Source organism: Myxocyprinus asiaticus, chromosome 15 (assembly GCF_019703515.2).
Source record: "Myxocyprinus asiaticus isolate MX2 ecotype Aquarium Trade chromosome 15, UBuf_Myxa_2, whole genome shotgun sequence".
NCBI classification, from domain to species: domain Eukaryota; kingdom Metazoa; phylum Chordata; class Actinopteri; order Cypriniformes; family Catostomidae; genus Myxocyprinus; species Myxocyprinus asiaticus.
In genome coordinates this window covers 35,289,992-35,308,559 of record NC_059358.1, presented here as the reverse complement: position 1 = coordinate 35,308,559, position 18,568 = coordinate 35,289,992, and the positions used below count along the sequence as shown (strand labels likewise).

Below are 18,568 nucleotides of genomic sequence, written 5' to 3'. Positions count from 1 at the left end.
TCAGCATCTCCATAAAGCTTGTCAGCAGATGGAAGCATGAAGTGCTCTAAAATCTCCTGGTAGATGGCTCCATTGACTCTCGACTTGAGAAAACACAGTGGACCAACACCAGCTGATGACATGGCACCCCAAATCATCACTAACTGTGGAAACTTCACACTGGATCCTGTGCCTCTCCACTCTTCCTCCAGACTCTGGGACCTTGATTTCCAAGCAAAATTTACTTTCATCTGAAAAGAGGACTTTGGACCACTGAGCAATAATTATATGCAGTAATTTGTGGAAAAGGAGCCCCGACCAAGTATTGAGTGCATAAATTAACATACTTTTCAGAAGGTTGACATTTCTGTATTATAAATTCTTTATTCTAATATTTTGAGAGACTGGATTTTTGGTTTCCATGAGCTGTAAGCCATAATCATCAAGATTAAAACAAAAAAAGGCTTGAAATATTTCATTTTATGTGTTATGAATCTAGAATATATGAAAGTTCTACTTTTTGATTTAAATTATGGAAACTTTTCCACGATATTCAAATTTTTTTCGATGTACCTGTATTTTTCACCTCACCACAACAAATTAACATTCATGTTTTTATTTCTTTTACTGTCCAAACTTAAGAAAAAATGCACAATCCATCTAAATGAAATTTTTGTATAATCACTGAATTTTAAAAGAAAATCAAACTTGATTTAGCACGAGGGATGATGCTTTTAAAAATAAGATTGCACTTAATAGTCGTTGCACCTCCTGAATGCCTAATAAGTGGAATCATCATATTTGCACAATCAATACATGTCATGCATAGGTCATCATACATTCACATTGGACAAATGTTGAGATAATGTTACATCGAGGTTGTTGAGGGGGTATATTACTGTGTATTATGCAGGCACAAAGCTCCGCTCAGTGTGACACCACTGTTGATGCCCCTCTGCTCACTGTCAGCAGGCTGTTCACCTTTAAACTCATTTGGGGAAAGCTCCACAGAATTAAACTTTTAGACTGCATTTCCCTTCAGTGTTTTCCCAGGGCAGGGTTGAGCAATTTCTCATGGATGTGCAGTCTATCAGCTTGAGTTTTCTGAACAGGCAGCATTTTTAAGGAAAAGTAGAGAAGCTTTGCCCATTAGAAACTCTAGCCCTGTTTTAGAGGTACTGTGATATGGTTTAGTCTTAGTTTTGCATTTTAAAAGCTGCAATGCAAAATGGCAGCATCTGCACAAGCCTAAGTAGTGGAATTATTTAAACATTCGATTTGTGAGTTTAATATTTTACTCAATATTTTAAAGGAATAGTTCACCTAAAAATAAAATAATTATCCCATCATTAAGATTTTTTTGCTTTATCTCAGCTCTGTACAATGCAAGTGAATGGTGGCCAGTACTCTGAAGCTCCAAAAATCACATAAAGGCATCATAAAAGTAATCCATACAACTCCAGTGGTTAAATCCATGTCTTCAGAAGCGATATGATAGGTGTGGGTGAGAAACAGATCAAAATTTAAGTCTTTTACTATAAATCTCCACCTTTGACCAGCCCTCACCAGTAGATGGTGATATGCAAGAAGAATGCAAATAAACAAAAAAACAAAAGAAGAAAGTGAAAATGGAGATTTATAGTAAAAAAGGACTTAAATATTGATCTGTTTCTCACCTTCACCGATCAAATCACTTCTGAAGACATGGATTTAACCACTGGAGTCATATGGATTACTTTTATGCTGCCTTTATGTGCTTTTAGGAGCTTCAAAGTTCTTGCCACCATTGACTTGCATTGAATGGAACTACAGAGCTGAAATATTCTTCTACAAATCCTTGTGTTCTGCAGAAGAAAGAAAGTCATACACATCTGGGATGGCATGAGGATGAGTAAATCATGAGAGAATTTTCATTTTTGGGTGAACTATTCCTATTTATAATCAGTGATGTGTAGTATTTGGATTATGCAATCAGATTACAAATATCAAGTACTTGTAATTGGATTAAATTACATTTTAAAATACTCAATCAGACTACAGTTACTTTTTATAGATTACATGATATTAACAAGGCAATGGGAGTCAATTTAATTTATTGATCATTCTAATCATGCTCTTTATTTCAATCTTTTACATTTTTCTTCTAAATCAGCACACCGCTGATATACGTTCAGTGAGTCTTCGTATTTTCGGATGTGAGGGGGAGGGTTGTGTGTGTTGCACTCAGAACTGATACTCGCTACTAGTCAGTCAGGTGAAGATGGAGCGTTCTGTCTTAACATTTAACCACTGGATCTATAGAGAATTTCATTTTTAAGGAGACACGGGGCAAAAACATCACTGTGCAATGCAAACTCTGCCTTCCAAAAGTTAATATCCTGTCAACCGCGAAGGATTCTACATCAAATCTAAAGAAGCATTTGGATGTATGTTTGCATGTTTTTTTTTTTGTTGTTGTTTTGTTTTTTTACTTTACATCGCAAATTTAACCAACTCACATTTTTTCGATTATTATTTGAATTATCACTCTGTGTGTAATATAACCATGTGTTGCAATGTCTTGGAATGGTTTTGTCCATCAAATGCATCAAAATGCAAAAATACACGTAATTTCTTATTCAATTGGTTTAGCGCTGTAAAGTTACTTTTAGTTTTTTTTTATTGCTTTTGTAGTCGGCTTCAAAAATTTATATGAATGCACTTTTGGTGTAGTGATAACTTTGAGATGTTTTTGTGACACTGATTCACAAATATAACTGGTCTGATCTCTTACCACACATGGATTGCGTTTGTAAAATGGTGAAAGTGCATGACCACATTTGTGTTAACGTGTCCCAGGAACCCGTCCATAATTTTAGAAACTCCAATAAGAAATGCCTGTTAAACTCAAACATATTTGAGTCTGTCATTGCCCTAGACCTCTATCAACATCACGAGGGAAAATATGAAAATTTCCTTCATATTTTTACATTTGTGATAATTTTTCTGAATTTGTGGACATTAGTGCACCACTCAAACGATTAAACCATGCAGAATTAGGTTGAAAGAAAAAAAAAAGTAATCCAAAAGTAATCGGATTAGATTACCCCAAACATGTAATCTATTAGATTACATTACTGATTGCATTATTTGTCATGTAACCTGTAATCAGTACCTGATTACAATTCACAAGTAATCCACCCAGCACTGTTTATAATTGCACTGTGTGGTAGGAATGAACGTATAGTGTGGTATTTTAGCAGAAACTATGGTTAACACAGTAAATCTTTTTAGAAGTCACTTGTCATTTCAAGTCTGGAAATCACTAATGAAATGTTTGGAAATGTTGCTCCTGTACCTTTTGTGCTCGGTCAAAAACGGTATTCGGTGCGATTCAGCGTTAAAAATCTTGATCCATGATGACTATAATAATAAACATGAGCACGTGGCTATTTTTAATAGCAAAGAACACAATGTAACGTCGATGTAAAGGGCACATTATGTGTGAAACGTGTGTGTGTGTACACACAGCCATGCTGTAACGAATACTTGAACCGTGTGTGCTCAGAGCTATGTCACGCGCACATTGGGTCGCGCAGGGGTCTGGCCAGAGCGCGAGACGCTAGTGGCTGATGACTGCGTTGTGTTGCCCTTGAGTGGGTGGAGCCTTGACTGAGTGGGCGGGAACTTCTGAATACTGACAGTGTCCAGCACACACATACACAGTTGCAAACTACACCGTTCTTCTCCGCTATAGAGAGGTAAGCGATACATTTTAATTTCCACTCCTGTATTCTTTCAAAATAAGCCTTCACTCAGAAGTTCAATCCGTGTGTGTGTGTGTGTGTGTGTGTGTGTGCGCGCACTGGGCGAAACAACGGGTGTAGGTTACCCTGAAGAGGAACTTGAGAGTAAATAATAATGAGAGAGGGCTGAGAGGGGTGGCTTCTAGACCATACTCGAGAGCAGGGCAAACTTTACTTATCACCGGGTGTTATTTATCACAGCAAAGGCGCGGGAACTAATTTTTGGCAAGGGGTGCTGCAGTTTAGGCGGACGAGATGCACATCATGCACGCGCAACGAGGGCATCAGAGAAACGTGTTTCCCTGGGGATCATGTCTATTACCACACACACAAACCAGCAATTAAGTCATTCAATAAACCAGCCAATGCATTACATTCTACCACGTTCAAAACTATTGTCGTGTCAGTGTTAATGAGAAATAACCATAAAACGCAATATAATTGTTCAGACAAAATAGCTATTAAAATGAACCCAAATTCTAAAATATTAAGCTATTAAGAAATGTCCTACCTGTTTCTTGAAGACCCCAAATGTGGCCTTGCGCTCAGGGGTGTTGCTAATATATGTCTTCATGAGATTTTCAGTAACCAAGGTGTCAGTAATCTCCATGTGTATGTGCATTAATCTGACATGAGTGAGTCTTTGCTGGCTCATGTTACTACTTCATAGTCAAGACTTCAGCTGTCTCCAGCGATTATACAGGGATTAATAAGTGAGGAATTCAAAAACAACACAAGCTATCCATTTAAACAAAGTTAGTGAGACAGCCCGTGGCTCAGAGTTTTATCGTCATCCGCAGGACGACGAAACACAAGATCACTAAAGTTCTGTACTGTTTCTTTATTTCTTTTTTTTTTTTTTTTTTTGTAAATTATTATAATTTCAAAAGATGAGTTTACACATGAGCAAAGCACAATATTATTCTAAAGCAAAAAATGTAAGATTGAGGATTGATTAATTTGTTTTATTCATACAAACTGTAATAGAACACTACAATATTTGTTATTAAACAGTAATTATACAATAACACAATTTAATCTTAATTTATTGGCAAATTATCTACAACACTGTTACAAATTACTCTTTCATTGTTAACAATCACTTTATTTATTTTAAAGAGAAAAAAAGGAAAATAAAAAGTTCATTATCCATCTCAAGGTCTCTCTTCAGTTCAACAGAGCCCTGCCCACAAGCATGACAAACCTCTCCGAAACGGGACGCTATTTTTATTAACATAAATGACAGATATACTGAAAGCGAAAAATGTATAATATATACTGCATAAATACAATGTAATGTATATTAAATCTCGTTGATACTGTTTTCCAGCCTTTCTTACTAGGGGGTGCACATATGTGCTATATATATAGTGGGATGATTTGTTACAGTGGAGTTTATAGCAACAATATGCTTACTGTAACAGTATTGGTCTTTATATATATATATATATATATATATATATATATATATATATATATATATATATATATATATGTCAAAAGTTTTGAAACACTCATTCTTTATTTTATATATATATATATATATATAATTTTTTTTTTTTTTTTCACATTTTAGAATAATAGTAAAATCATTAAAACTATGGAATAACATAAATGGAACTATGGGAATTATGTTGTGACTAAACAAAATCCAAAATAAATCAAAAGTGTGTTATATTTTAGCATCTTCAAAGTAGTCACCCTTTGCCTAGATTTTGCAGACATGTACTCTTGACATTTTCTCAACCAACTTCTTGAGGTATCACCCTGGGATGCTTTTTAAACAGTATTGAAAGTGTTCCCATCCATGTTGGGCACTTATTGGCTGCTTTTCTTTCATATTTGGTCCACTTTTTTAAATTAAATTTTAGATTTATAATGAAATAAATTAATATGGTGGCACAAATATATTTTTGTCTACAAAACTAATGTCAAACATTTAAGCATACGCCTTCAGATCTAAAGATTTTTAAGATCATGAGAAACATTTCAGTCAAGTGTTTCAAAACTTTTGACCCGTAGTGTATATATATATAAATTATAATGGAAGTCAATCAGTAACAAACCAGTAGTGAATCAAAGTCAAATCAAATCCCAGTCTAATCAACTTCATCGGAAACTCAAGCTTGAGACGAGGTTTCTTGTTAGCCCGTGAGCTGAGGAATAACGCTGGAGCTGCTCGAGGTCTCATCAGTCTCGCTGAACTCCGCTGACGGGCAGAAGACGCTGTTCAATCTGAGGATGAAGAAGCCTCTGGGGTGAGGCTGTTGGAAGAGGAGGAGTTGTTCGGTGTGTGTTGGAGAGAGAGTCAGCTGAGAGATAGATAGATCGTGCACGCTTGCATGGGGATTTTGTTGGAGATCCAGGAGCAGGAGTGGTAATGGTAAAGCAGGCTCGCCAAACTCACTGCGTATTGAGTTCCCTGTAACCGGGCGGACTCAGGGCACCGGTGAGTCCCGTTTCACAAACGGTTTACATGTGTCCCCGATGATTTAAAGCTACTTTTAAAGAGCATGGCAAAGTTTAAGAGGTTTGAGTGTGGATGGGTGGGATTGTGTGCGTGCAAATGGTTTGTGGTGAGCTGGATTTTCACGTGTACGTATATACTTTCTGACAAGCTTGATTAAGCTTCTTGCTTTCTTAAATGAACGCCTTAATGATGCCAAAATGGTATTCATGTCATTAAATATGTCTTACATTGCAGTTTATACTGCATGCAGTTTCTTTAAAGTAGCCATAGTAAAGTGCTTTCTGCCAGGAGCACGCATGCACAGTAAATATAGAATGGCTTCTTGTTAGACACACCCTTGTAGTGTGGAGCCATAAGATTGTGTTGATAGATTTCTCTAACTGTACTGTTTGCCTGTGAGGGAGGGGTGGCATCAAGGTGGGTAGGTATCCACATATTTTTCGTTTATGCAAAAACAATGCTAAATGTGTAATTAATAGCTTTTCCAGATATAAAATTACAGCTGTAGTACATGTTCATTTGTATAATTCTGTAATTAAAGTAATTACGCTGTAACATGGACACTGAAATGTAAAGAATTACCATTTGCTGTTGGGTGGTATCAAGGCGATTCCCATTATTGTATAATGCAAGTTTTTGTCCCTGGTACTAACTTGTGAGCCTGATGGGGTCCTCTGTGTGGCCTTTGTCAGTATGTCATTCTGTCGCATTGCTGCAAACACTAGTTTGGTGAATGAAAGTGAATACTAATACCCAGTGTCAGTGCCCAGTTAGCATACTGTTGCTATAAACTTCACTGTAATGCAAATCATCCCACTACACCCCTACCCCCCAAATTAAACCTCTGTGCCAACCCCCCCCCCAGCCAAACTGTTACTTGTGACAGAAACTGTTATATCTTTCACATGTGTTTAATTCTGCTGAACAGACAATATATGCACATCTATTACTGTTTACAATGAATAAATCAGTAAATTAACTAAAAACTTAAAGATTCAATGAAACTATTTGTTTTGAGCAGTAGTGGATCCTGGCATAGGCCATACAGGTAGTCTGCTGCAGACAAGAGACACATGAAGCAAATGCCCCATTCTGCTCACCCTTCGCATTAAAAATGAATTGTGATCTTGTGGAAAAAATTTTCAGCAGCTCCATGTGCTTATTTTGCCGCCCGATGTTACTTTGGCTGCTATCTGTTTGCATCACAAAATATACAGTACATCCACTGCTGTACATTTGTGATTTTACTTGGTTTATTGGAGTATGCTCTTTCTGGATTTGAACTTGAACCTTTTCTCACTGACTGGTGGCATTCACTTTACCAACAAGCAGTCTTGTGATACAATTTTTCGTATTATATAGATTGGCAAGGGCGTCTGAGCCTCTTCAAAAATGCATTCAAAATGAACGTAACAACTCAAGCGATAAAATTAACAGTTTTTTTTTTAACAATTTAACTACTAATATGCATAACTTGAATAAGTAGAATGTGAAAACATGTATTGATCATTTATTTTTCTTTCATACGCGGTAGACCAGGGGAGTTATAATCACTGCATGAATGCCAGAAGAGGCTGATAGCTCAAGACAAGGCTCCCTTCAGTAAACTGAACAATCACATCCTTTTTTCAAAATTTTTAAATGAAGCAACGTCAATTGCTCCCACTTAAAATTTGGCCAAATAAGGTGAAATTAAATTTGCCTCCTTCCGCATTGATAACACAATAATTATCTTTCAAGCTAATCATCTTTCAGTATCACGTTAGTGCATCGTCAAGCCTGATTGTGGTGAACAGGTTGAGAGATGAAGAAAATGATATTTAGCCAAATATCATTGAAATCAAAATTACTGAAGGATCTGTTAAGTGAGAAACTGAAGGAAATGTATTCTGTTCAGTGAAGTAGCAGAAGATGGAGTTTCTCTTCACATGGTGAGTTGATGTCAGCTGGAATGGGGCTCTCCATTCATGTATTAATTGGTCAGTCTGTAAATGGCACTGCGTGATTGATTTGATCTATTCTGCTATGTGATGGGTTGGTGATCGGAAAGATTTAAATGGAATTCCAGATGCACCTGTATGTAATTTATTCTTGTGCTGAAACTGCTAGTACCTACACATATAGGGCTACTCACAAACTCCAGTGACCTGCAGGCCATCCCAATTATTCAGATAATGGTAAATATTCCATTCAGCCACTTGAGCAAATTACTTAAATGATTCTTGAACGGTTTAGTGTTTAGTTGCTCTTTTCAAAGGCCAACTGATTATGTACAAACTGTATTAGGGACTAAGGAGGGGGTATTTTTTATTGTAGCAATTCATATCACATAGTTCAATTGATTGCATCATCTGGTCAGTATTTTGGAAAAATTTTGGTTTTATTGTACATTGTGTCAATCAAGTCTGTAGTCTCTGCAAACATCTGTGTCAGGTGTATGAATGCCAGTAAGTGCCAGAGGGTTAAAATAACATTTGAATTTGCAATCTGAACTGAAATCATGGGTCGTATGCAGAGTCTTTGACAGCAGAACTCTGCAAAATTAGAACGCCCTTCTTTCACAAAGATTTACTTATCCCCCGCCCCTTACTAAATATTTTGGCAAATTTGATTATGCTTTCAGCAGGGTCAGAAATCAAGCAGGGCTCTGGGCAAAAATGCCACGGAAAATTACAAAAATGGGAAATCAAACAATTTATTTATTTCACAATATCTAGTCATGGGTTTAAACACAGTAGTAACTTTTTCAGTTAATTGATTCATTTGTAGATTTGACATAAAAGGCTAACACAGTAGCTGGGTTTCCATCCATGTATTTTTATGTGAATTATGGGATACAGCATCAAAAATGCTGGATGGAAACATCAAGCTGTGAATAAAATCACCAAAATGGGTATAAAAACTTGAAATCTCACTTGAGGTGGATATATTTTTTTATATACGATAAGCAGACGTGCATAAACAACTGTTGAAACACATTTACCAAATATAGGCTATTCCTCTAGAATTTATATACAAATATAGTGCATCAAAAAAATTTGTGACTTCGCCTCAACAAGCCATGTGGATACGTAATTCGCTCAGAGAATCTCATCTTCGCATAGCATGTAATTTATTCCATTTAATAACAGAATTACAGTGGCTTCATTTTTCATTTTCATTTGTATTTTATGCCAATTATCCCAATGACTATTGTGCTATCTTAAACACATAGGTGGAAATGCTGCTTTTATTTGCAAATAGTTTTTGCGAAATTCGGATTTTGTGCATAAAGTAAATGTGTATCTTGGACAAAATGATCACACAGGAGATCGGCATGTTGTTTCCGATAGTTCCGGTACACTAGGATCGGCGACATTATGCCGACTCTTGGACCACTGTCATCTCCTATCAGATATGTTTGCATCAGCAGTCCAGTTTATTTGCTTACCCCTGTGGCGCATCACCGGAAGTGTGTCGCGTCCAGAAGCACGCCGCGTCAGCAGCGGGTGAGACCAGGGTTAGGATCTCGTTGAGACCACGAAGAAACCGTGATTGTATAATCGGTAATTAGCAAAATTTGGACGTTGCATTTTCACCTCTAACATAAAATTTTTATTCCACTAATGGTTAGGGTTAGGCATAGGTTTGGGTTTGATTGGGTGGTAGACTTTTTAAAACAGGCATTTTTCTTCACTGCATTAATGCCTGTACAGCTGAAAACAACTCATTTTACGTCTTGCTTTTGGCGCCCCTATGTGGACATTTCACCAGGAAAATGGAGCTCACACGTGCCCATACATCCAACAACACTTACCACTTTGGCCACTTGGGGCAGTGTTACTACTTTCGGTAAATATACACTGATTTTAGCTAAAGAAAAGTCTATCTACTCTTTCCGATCTCACTGTGAGATCAGACTGTCTTGGATGGAAGTATGGCTACTTTGTGTTATGCATATAATAGTAAAAAGATAAGGCCTCATAAAGGTAAAAAAAAAAAAAAAATATCATCCCATATTTAAAAAAGGTTTATTTCTTACTTTCAGCTACCAATAACAGTACAGTACTTTCAGCTCCATTTAACATATTTTTATATGCTTGAATCTAAGCTAGAAATCTTTGGATTTCATCTTGGCCTGGTCATATGCCTCCGACATCTAAGAGTGATATTACAGTTCTAGGATCAGATTTTGCCTTGAATATTTTAATGTATGCCATAACATGGACAAATTGGTCTCGATCCTAGACCTTTCTTGATCCTAGATGCTTTCTGCATGCAGAGAGAATTGATCATGAACTGAATCATCATCATGCCCAACACTTTCAAAGGCTGATGGAGTCCATGGACGCATTCCATTCTATCTTGCGTCAGTTTGCAAACATTCATAGTTTCCTATACAGTGTTAATACCCCTCGGTCTGAGGCGGGGACGTGACACTATAGACCCGAGCCTGGACACTACTGTTCAGCCAGTGGAAATCCCTGCTGTTCATTCATTCAGCTTTTATGTACATTGAGTTAGTGAGTCATAAAGGATGATTATGGGTACTGTGGTCGGAGCGATCTGTCCTAGAGCCTAATGAATCAATGTTTCACTGAATGAGACAGTCCAGGTACGTATTGAACTGAAGTTTTGTGCAGCTCATCATTGGTGTGGTTGCATCATTCCCTGGCTTAAACTGCATTTTTAAAGAAGTATGTAGTTGCAGGCATTCAGGCATCTTACTTCAGTATTTTAGATGGGATCTCCTCTGTTTCTCTTGTATCCTGGAAGTTCAAGAAATTTTATTTCTCCAACCGCACACAAATGTTTTTTTCTTCTTTACCCTGCTGAATGCCTCCCATATTCAGTGTCAATATTTGTAAAAGGGATGTGCAGTTTCAGTATTGGCATTTTTTTTTTTAAAGAATATATATTTTTTCTTAATCGGCTGATATTGGAAGCAGATAATATCAGGGCTTATTTTTTTTTTTGTTCTCAAAATTATACAGTAAATTATTTTTTCTACGACATTGTTTTTCTTTACAAAAAATTAATTACACTGTTATCTGTATTTTCGATTGTACATTGAAATGTTTTGATGTATGATTTCACTTAAAGCATGAAAAATTCCAAATTGGAGCTTCATTTTTTTGACCATAGATAAAAGAATACATCTTTATAATATTGGCCATCATATCAGTTCTCGGGCATTGTAAAAACAACAACAGAGGTACATTTTCTGAAGAATTCTTATTTTCTGCTTGCCGTGGCAAAATTTGCCACAACAATGTCCCACCCAATGGCCAAAGTAGACAAAAGAGCCCACCTCCATGTCTTAGTGCAGAGAATTGGCTGGGTAATGTTGCTATACGGTTGCTTGGATGCTCTTTATGATTGCTATGGTGTAGCTAGGCAGTTGCCAGGTTAATAGTTAAAGGCTGCTTGCTAGCCTGTGTGAAACGAGCCAAACCCGAAGTCTCTATGACATTTTGATAGGAAGATATACCTCTGATCCATTTTCAATATAAGTCTACGGGGTTTGGTTGTTAGGGTGCTCCAGATGGTTGCCAGGGTGATACTTAAAAACTGCTTGCTAGCTTGCTAGAGTCAAAAGAGCTGAACAGCCCAACCCCCAAGTCTCTATGACATTCTTGTCAGAGATATGATCACTCTGATCCCTTGTCAATGTTAAGTCTATGAGATTTTTTTGACCAGTTATTTCACCCACCGGGCAAACATTGTACACTCAATCTGGGGCTGGGCGATATGGCTTCAGAAATTATATCTCGATATTTTTCAGAACATTTACGTTATTCGATATATATCTTGATAATTACGTATTTTGCATGAATATTGCATAGTACTAAATTATTACTGTGGAACCAAGTCAAGTTTATTAATATAATATAATACTGAATTATTATTATTTTCAGAATAAGATTTTTTAAAGATTAATTAATATATTTTTGTCCTATTTACTTCACCCTAAACTGGGGTTTTTATTTTGACACTGCAAGTGTAGTCGTGTTTATTTCACTTTCACCAGCAGCTTTATTATGAAACGGAAAGTGCAGTGTTTGACAGTTATGAGTTTTGCATCTTGTGAACCGCTGTCAAACTCTCCTTTACTGTTCCGCGTTTGTAGATTTGTATAATAACTTTAAAACGGTTACTAATGTTTGGAAATGCACGAATGCTTGAACCTGCAGTACTTCACAATGCAGGTGAACTGCGCTAAAAACACGAGCCCCCACTGCCCCCTCGCGTGCACAGATCAGCGCATCGCCGGTTCATTCTGAAGTGCACAGACCATGTTTATCTGTCTTTTATCGTAGCCTTTAGCAGTTAAATAATCACAAATGATCATATCTCCATTTTGATGTTATTTTGATTAATTATACAGCCCTGAAGGATCGTGAAATTACTCGTCTACTGATGCACTCTATGAAACTTTATGGCTAAATAAAAGGCTTATAAAAATGATAGTCACGATATTGTTGAATTTGATATCGTCAGCAAAATCATCACGATTATATTGTGGGTATTCTATGTATCACCCAGCCCTAACTCAATCACTTAAAGTCATAGCAGAATTCGCCTCAATAAGCCAGATGATGTGACACAACAAACGGGAGTACGTACAGTACTCTTTTCCACTGCACTGCTTTTTGGGTGTTTTCCACTGTGGATAGTACCTGGTACTTTTTTTAGTACCACCTCGGTCGAGGTTCCAAGCGAGCCGAGCTGATACTAAATGTGATGTCAAAACCTTGCAGATCACTGATTGGTCAGAGAAAATCGTCACTACCAGCATCTGCTATAAGCCAGATGGCAGGTTAGCTTACCCTCATGCGTCGTATTTGAGCTAACACAGTGATGTCCTCGTCTGCGCTTTGGTGTATGATTTCCCAAACTCTCCTGTTTTTTTTAGTGGTATTTTGTCTTGCTGCCGTCAGCCTCTTTTGAAACAAAGTTTGTCGTCTTGCTATGAAAAACAGCCACATGCCGAGAATCAAGAACACCATTCCTTCGATATCCTCCATTGCTCCTTTGTTGTGTGTTTGTGTCGCGTTTAAGATGATGTCACAGCAGTAGAGGCGGCGCAACTATGATGATCAGCCTATAATCCCACCCACGTTGAGGCTGTACTAAACTGCAGTGGAAAAGCAAGCTCAGAAAAGTAAAGCGAGCAGAGTCGATTCGAGTCGAACCGTAACGTGCAGTGGAAAAGTGGCATAATTGTGGTGCTTTGCTGAGGCAAGCGCCGCTAATTATCTATCAATATATGCCACAAATGTATGTATTGGTGCATATGTAATTTGTAATAATCACAAAAATTGTAATGGCTAGTTTGGCCTAGAATGACTGTTGCTATGATTAATATACTGCTACAAAATGGTTCAGTGTGTCTTAAAATCTGGAGAGATTTTAAGTCCTGCTCCCACCATATGTGTGGAGCAGGACTGCTTGCTTCATACGGCTGGTAAATATGTAAGGAATAATTTACAGACAGATGGTTGTTATCACAAAATAAAGCCCAACGAGAAGCAGAGGGGTCTTGAACCACCCTGAAGGGGTTTATTTTGCGATAACAGCGGTCTGACTGTACATCATCCCACTTATTACATGGCTACTAACCAAATTAATAAATACATGGACATACAATTTTGATTTGTGTTTAAATTTTTTAATTATGTGAGAAGAAATAAATCACTGAACAGGTGAAATCCACCTCCGGTTTCCGGAGAAGCAGGAAAGATGACTTGCAAATTCGCAATGTGGATGTCTGAGAAATCAGACTGCTAGATGAAGCCACTGACCAATCAGAATCGACTATTCCAGAGAGCCATGTAATAAGTGATCATGAGACATTTTTTTTAGAGGTTTGCTAGATTTCACATTCTTACTTTCACATCTTTATAGACCTCATCTGTATACCAACAGCTTATAAAATACCCTCTCATTCAGAAAACCTAAAACTAAAACCTTGCATATATTCCCACGTATCCCCCCTTTCAAAGAGCCTTGTTTATAGCATCAGATGCTATTTAATTAAACAATCGAACTATAAATTCAAAAAGAAAACCTCAACTTAATGTGAAATATGGTTTGGTCATGGAGGAACAAATTTAGCCCACCCATACAGCAAACATATGCACAACTAAAAGTGCTTCAGTCCCATTCATCATTCAGATTGCATAAGAGCCCGTTCATCGTTGCCCAATGAATCTCTCATCCAATTAGAGATTGTCCATGTTTCCAAAAGCTTTTTTCCCTGGTTGCCCATTCAGCTATCCTGGTGATATCAAGCTTTCTTATAGCGTCCTCTGCCCAGTGGCTCCACAATAATGGAGATGTTCATTTATAGAGAAATCAGAATGAGCAACTGAAGTGTGACCATTGTGCTGTCGACTGGTGCCTCATTTGTAAATTTGTTTTGAAACAATAGCTCGGGAGGGACGTGTTCATCTTATCCTCTTGTAAAGGTTCAAGAATCTGCAGTTGAATCACCCGTATTGATCAACCACCAATCAAAATTTTAGGGGGAACATGACCCCTTCAATGTCTATGTTGGTTATGACCCTGCTTCATTCATACGAGCACAAGAGGAACTCAGATGAACTCAGAGTCCGAGCGTCACTGAGCCGCACCGCGGAGGTCAAACAGCTCCTGTCCTGAAGAGCACATGAAGCGCTCTGATGCACGCGCTGTCAGCAGAGGCTCGCGCCTAACTCCAGCCAAAATGTAAACAAACAAGTAAAACTTGGATAGTAAATGCAAAGCGCTCCGTTTTCACTTAAAACGACTGTGTAATGGCAAATGTTCCTGGTTCATACATGCTGTGTTGATGACACGCAGTGACACAGAGGAGGAGACACATGCTTAAATCTATTTCTGTGAAGTGATAAAATAATGAAACGAAATCTCAAAGGTTTTGCTTCATGACAAAAAGGGCTTATGGGTTTAATCAGAGCATGGAAATAACATGTGAAAGTGAAGAAATTAGGAAAGAAATGTTTTACTATTGAATAATGTAATAAAATATAATATAAATATAATAAAATATACAGTACATAAAAAATATATTTTATTTTTTTATTAAACAAATTATAAAATATATGAGTTCAAAAAACAAGTGTAAATGTAAAATTGATCAAAACTAAAGTTGACCAAAAAGAGAGACATACTTTAAGTATTAAGAAATATTTTGATATTTAAAACATAATTTTTCATGTCATTCATAAGTTTTTAAAGCCTTAAAAGAAAATCACAGTTTATTCCTATTTAATTATTTGATTTATATATTTGAAGTTGAAAATGACTTCTTAAGGTGTATGAAGCACACATGCAGAAAAAAAGCACACCTTAAAAAATATGACAATTTATATGGTAATTAATCGTGAAAGCCCTTAACGAGACAATTAATCGTCACAGCCCTAAAACACAATTAATCTTCATAATCGCAATTATTTGACAATTAATCGTCAGCCAAATTTCATAATCGTGACAGCCCTAGCCATCTGCTTTCTATTTCTGCACTGTTATGCTGGGTAGCCCCGGCCACTGAAAAATCTCATTGGTCCAAAACCTACTTCACATGACTGTATTCACCTTATTCACCCCTGCCCCTTTTCTGCACTCCGCTCTTCTGAATTTTGTAATCTAACTTCCTGTTTGTATTGAAGCTACAGAGTCGATCAAAATGGATTACGTGTGGGAGCACAGAAAGTATTATTCAGCAAGACTTGATGGTGTGAGTCTACATCATCACGTTACTACTGAAAATGCTAGTGAGGTGTTTTTTCTGTCACTCTAAATATTCGTTTTTTCTGACACCCAAGGAGGTAAATTGGACCTGGCAGATCACATTCAGACAGCTGTGACACACTACACATTTTTATAATACAAGCGTTTCATTGTTATACGTGTAATTCTCCTTTATTTTTAGGTTTCAGCTTGTTAATAATTTGTGTTAAAATGTGTAGTTGATATGAAATTTCCAACAGTGACAGCTCGTATTATTACACATGCAAGTTCAACATTAAAGAAAATTACAATTGTTCTTTATAAAATGAATTTGTCACCCTACATTTTTTAGAGGCTTAAATGTGATTAAAATGGTTGTAAACGGAATATAAAATAAAACACACTTTCACGTGTGTGTGTGTGTGTGTGTGTGTGTGTGTTTGTGTGTATAAATATAAATATACAGTAGTTGAACCCCTCCCCCGTCCCGGTTTAACACTCAAAAAATCTGCTCCCCTTAACTATAACACGATGGGTGAATGACACGAAAAGATGGTCAGAGGTGTCTTACAGAGATATTTTTAATGACTTTGTTTTGTCTCTTGGAGTTTCATGAGCACAGAGGCACATCAGTGCATCCGATCTTGTGTATTTATTAATGAAGTATTCTTGTATTAAAATCTCCCCGCTCTGCTTCCAGTTGTTATAACACCCCCTGAACACTTTAAAATAGTCATGATAGCTTTGACAACTCTATATCCTGGAAATCCACTTCTCTAGCTAATTAAACTTTGACATCAACACCATGTATAGAACACCAGTTCTAGATAGAACCACTAGAACAGAAGTTCCGAGACGAAATTTTCAAGATGGCTGCGCGCTAGTTTCTCTGGTGCATAAGGTGAATATTAATGCTGCGTTCCATTCAAAGTTGGATGTGAGATGTTCCTACTTGAAATCTAAGATCTCTTAACCATGAAGGCATTCCATTACTCGATATTCACAAGATGATGTGCAAGGAAACAAAACAGGAACGCTCCTGTTTGCTTAGCAGGCGTTCAATTGTCAATGGAGACATCTCCCAGCAACCAAATTGCGAAGGATAAATGAGGCTATTAAATCCTAACATTTGTTCTACAGTTATACGATTATCGAAACACAGCAGTCTCTGTAAACATTTCCTAAACAACTTTGATTATAATGTAATGTTAAGATTTTGCTAACTGATATTTTCCATTATTGTTTTTAAAAAAAATTTTTACCATGGGACTGGGGATCCTGGAGATCTCTTGCTAAAGTAAATTATATATATATATATATATATATATATATATATATATATATATATATATATATATATATATATATATAAATTAAGCTGTTTGTCAAGGTAGCAAATGAGTAAATTCCCTGAATTAAGGGGTGGTCTGGATTTATTCCCAAGGCTTCTGAAGTTTCAGGAACTGACCTTGTACTAGGGTAACTCCACCCCCACTTTACCTTTATCAGGTCACTAAGCTCTGTGTCCAAGAGTCCTGACCCTGCAACTTGTCTTCTGTTAATTGGATAATAGGATACAATATTCTTTTTATCAGTGAAGAGAATCTTCCACCTCCACTCACCTGTTCTCTCAAAGTAAAATGAAGCCAGACTATTGCATCATCGCTCTATCAGTACAGCAACAGCAAGGCATGTTTGTTTTGGGTGATAAAGTCAGTGAACAGCCCAATTTTCACTCTCTTAGTATTTGTGTCTTTCACAGCCTACATGTATGTACAAGTATCATGTCACAAAGTTGGTTCTTGCGAAATAGAACTATTGCACCGAAAAAAAGAGCTTTGGACTGAAAAGTCATCTAATATTTAGGCCTGTCAAAAGAAGGTTATTCTGTAATAAGAAGATTATTCTTAGCTTCTCCTTCAAGCAATTTTGACGACCTGTGAAAGGTTTTTGGGTGAGTTCAGAACGCCATTCTATATCTGCTGCCTTGAATGTCATCTTCTGTACTTGCATTTTTGAAATCTCCCTTCATCCTTGTCATAAAAGGTGGAAATGCGAAACGTGAAAGACAGGTACTAGATGGGGGCAATAAAGTAATTAACCTAGATTCGGAGTCCAACGTTACAGTCTCTTTCAGGTCAGATACTGTCATAGCTGACTATCAGTTCGAAGAGAAGTCGATAAGTGTATTACTACCTGAAAAATAACACATCTTGTTTAATGGCACAGACCTTTAAGTAACCCTATTGGCCTCTTGAGTACTGAGATTTGTTACCGCCACAGTAACATAAAGTGTGTTCAGTGCAATCGCATGCTTGAAAATTATGTACAAGTATCATGATGGAGAGAATGTGTCTTGAGCTGGATGTTCAGAATTGTTTAGTGCAAATTAAAACTCAGTAGTCTTTCTGCTTCAAGAGGTTTTGATGGACCCATAAAAGGTGTTTGGGAGATTCCTACATCTGCAGCCTTGTATGGTGTCTCCTGTACTTGTCTTTGAAAAAAATTTCTGCCTTGTCATAAAAAGGTGGAAATACAAAATGTGAAAGACGGGTACAAGATGGGGGCTATAAAGCAACTGACCCAGATTTGGAGTCCAAAGTAAACACTGTGTCTCAGGTTC

At 37.0% G+C, this 18,568-nt stretch overlaps 1 protein-coding gene across 4 annotated transcripts in view; it reads left to right on the top strand.

Moving 5' to 3' along the window:
- The first annotated feature begins 3,683 nt into the window (after positions 1-3,683).
- The window catches only part of LOC127452563 (growth factor receptor-bound protein 10-like), a 130,262-nt gene continuing 115,377 nt past the window's right edge, over positions 3,684-18,568 (top strand). For 2 of the 4 annotated variants that reach the window (XM_051718104.1, XM_051718102.1), the window contains exon 1: positions 5,568-6,213. The gene's annotated coding sequence lies outside the window, so the exon portion shown is untranslated. Of the gene's footprint in view, positions 3,720-5,567; positions 6,214-18,568 lie in introns of those variants that run through there. The other 2 variants (XM_051718106.1, XM_051718103.1) reach the window with 2 other exon arrangements.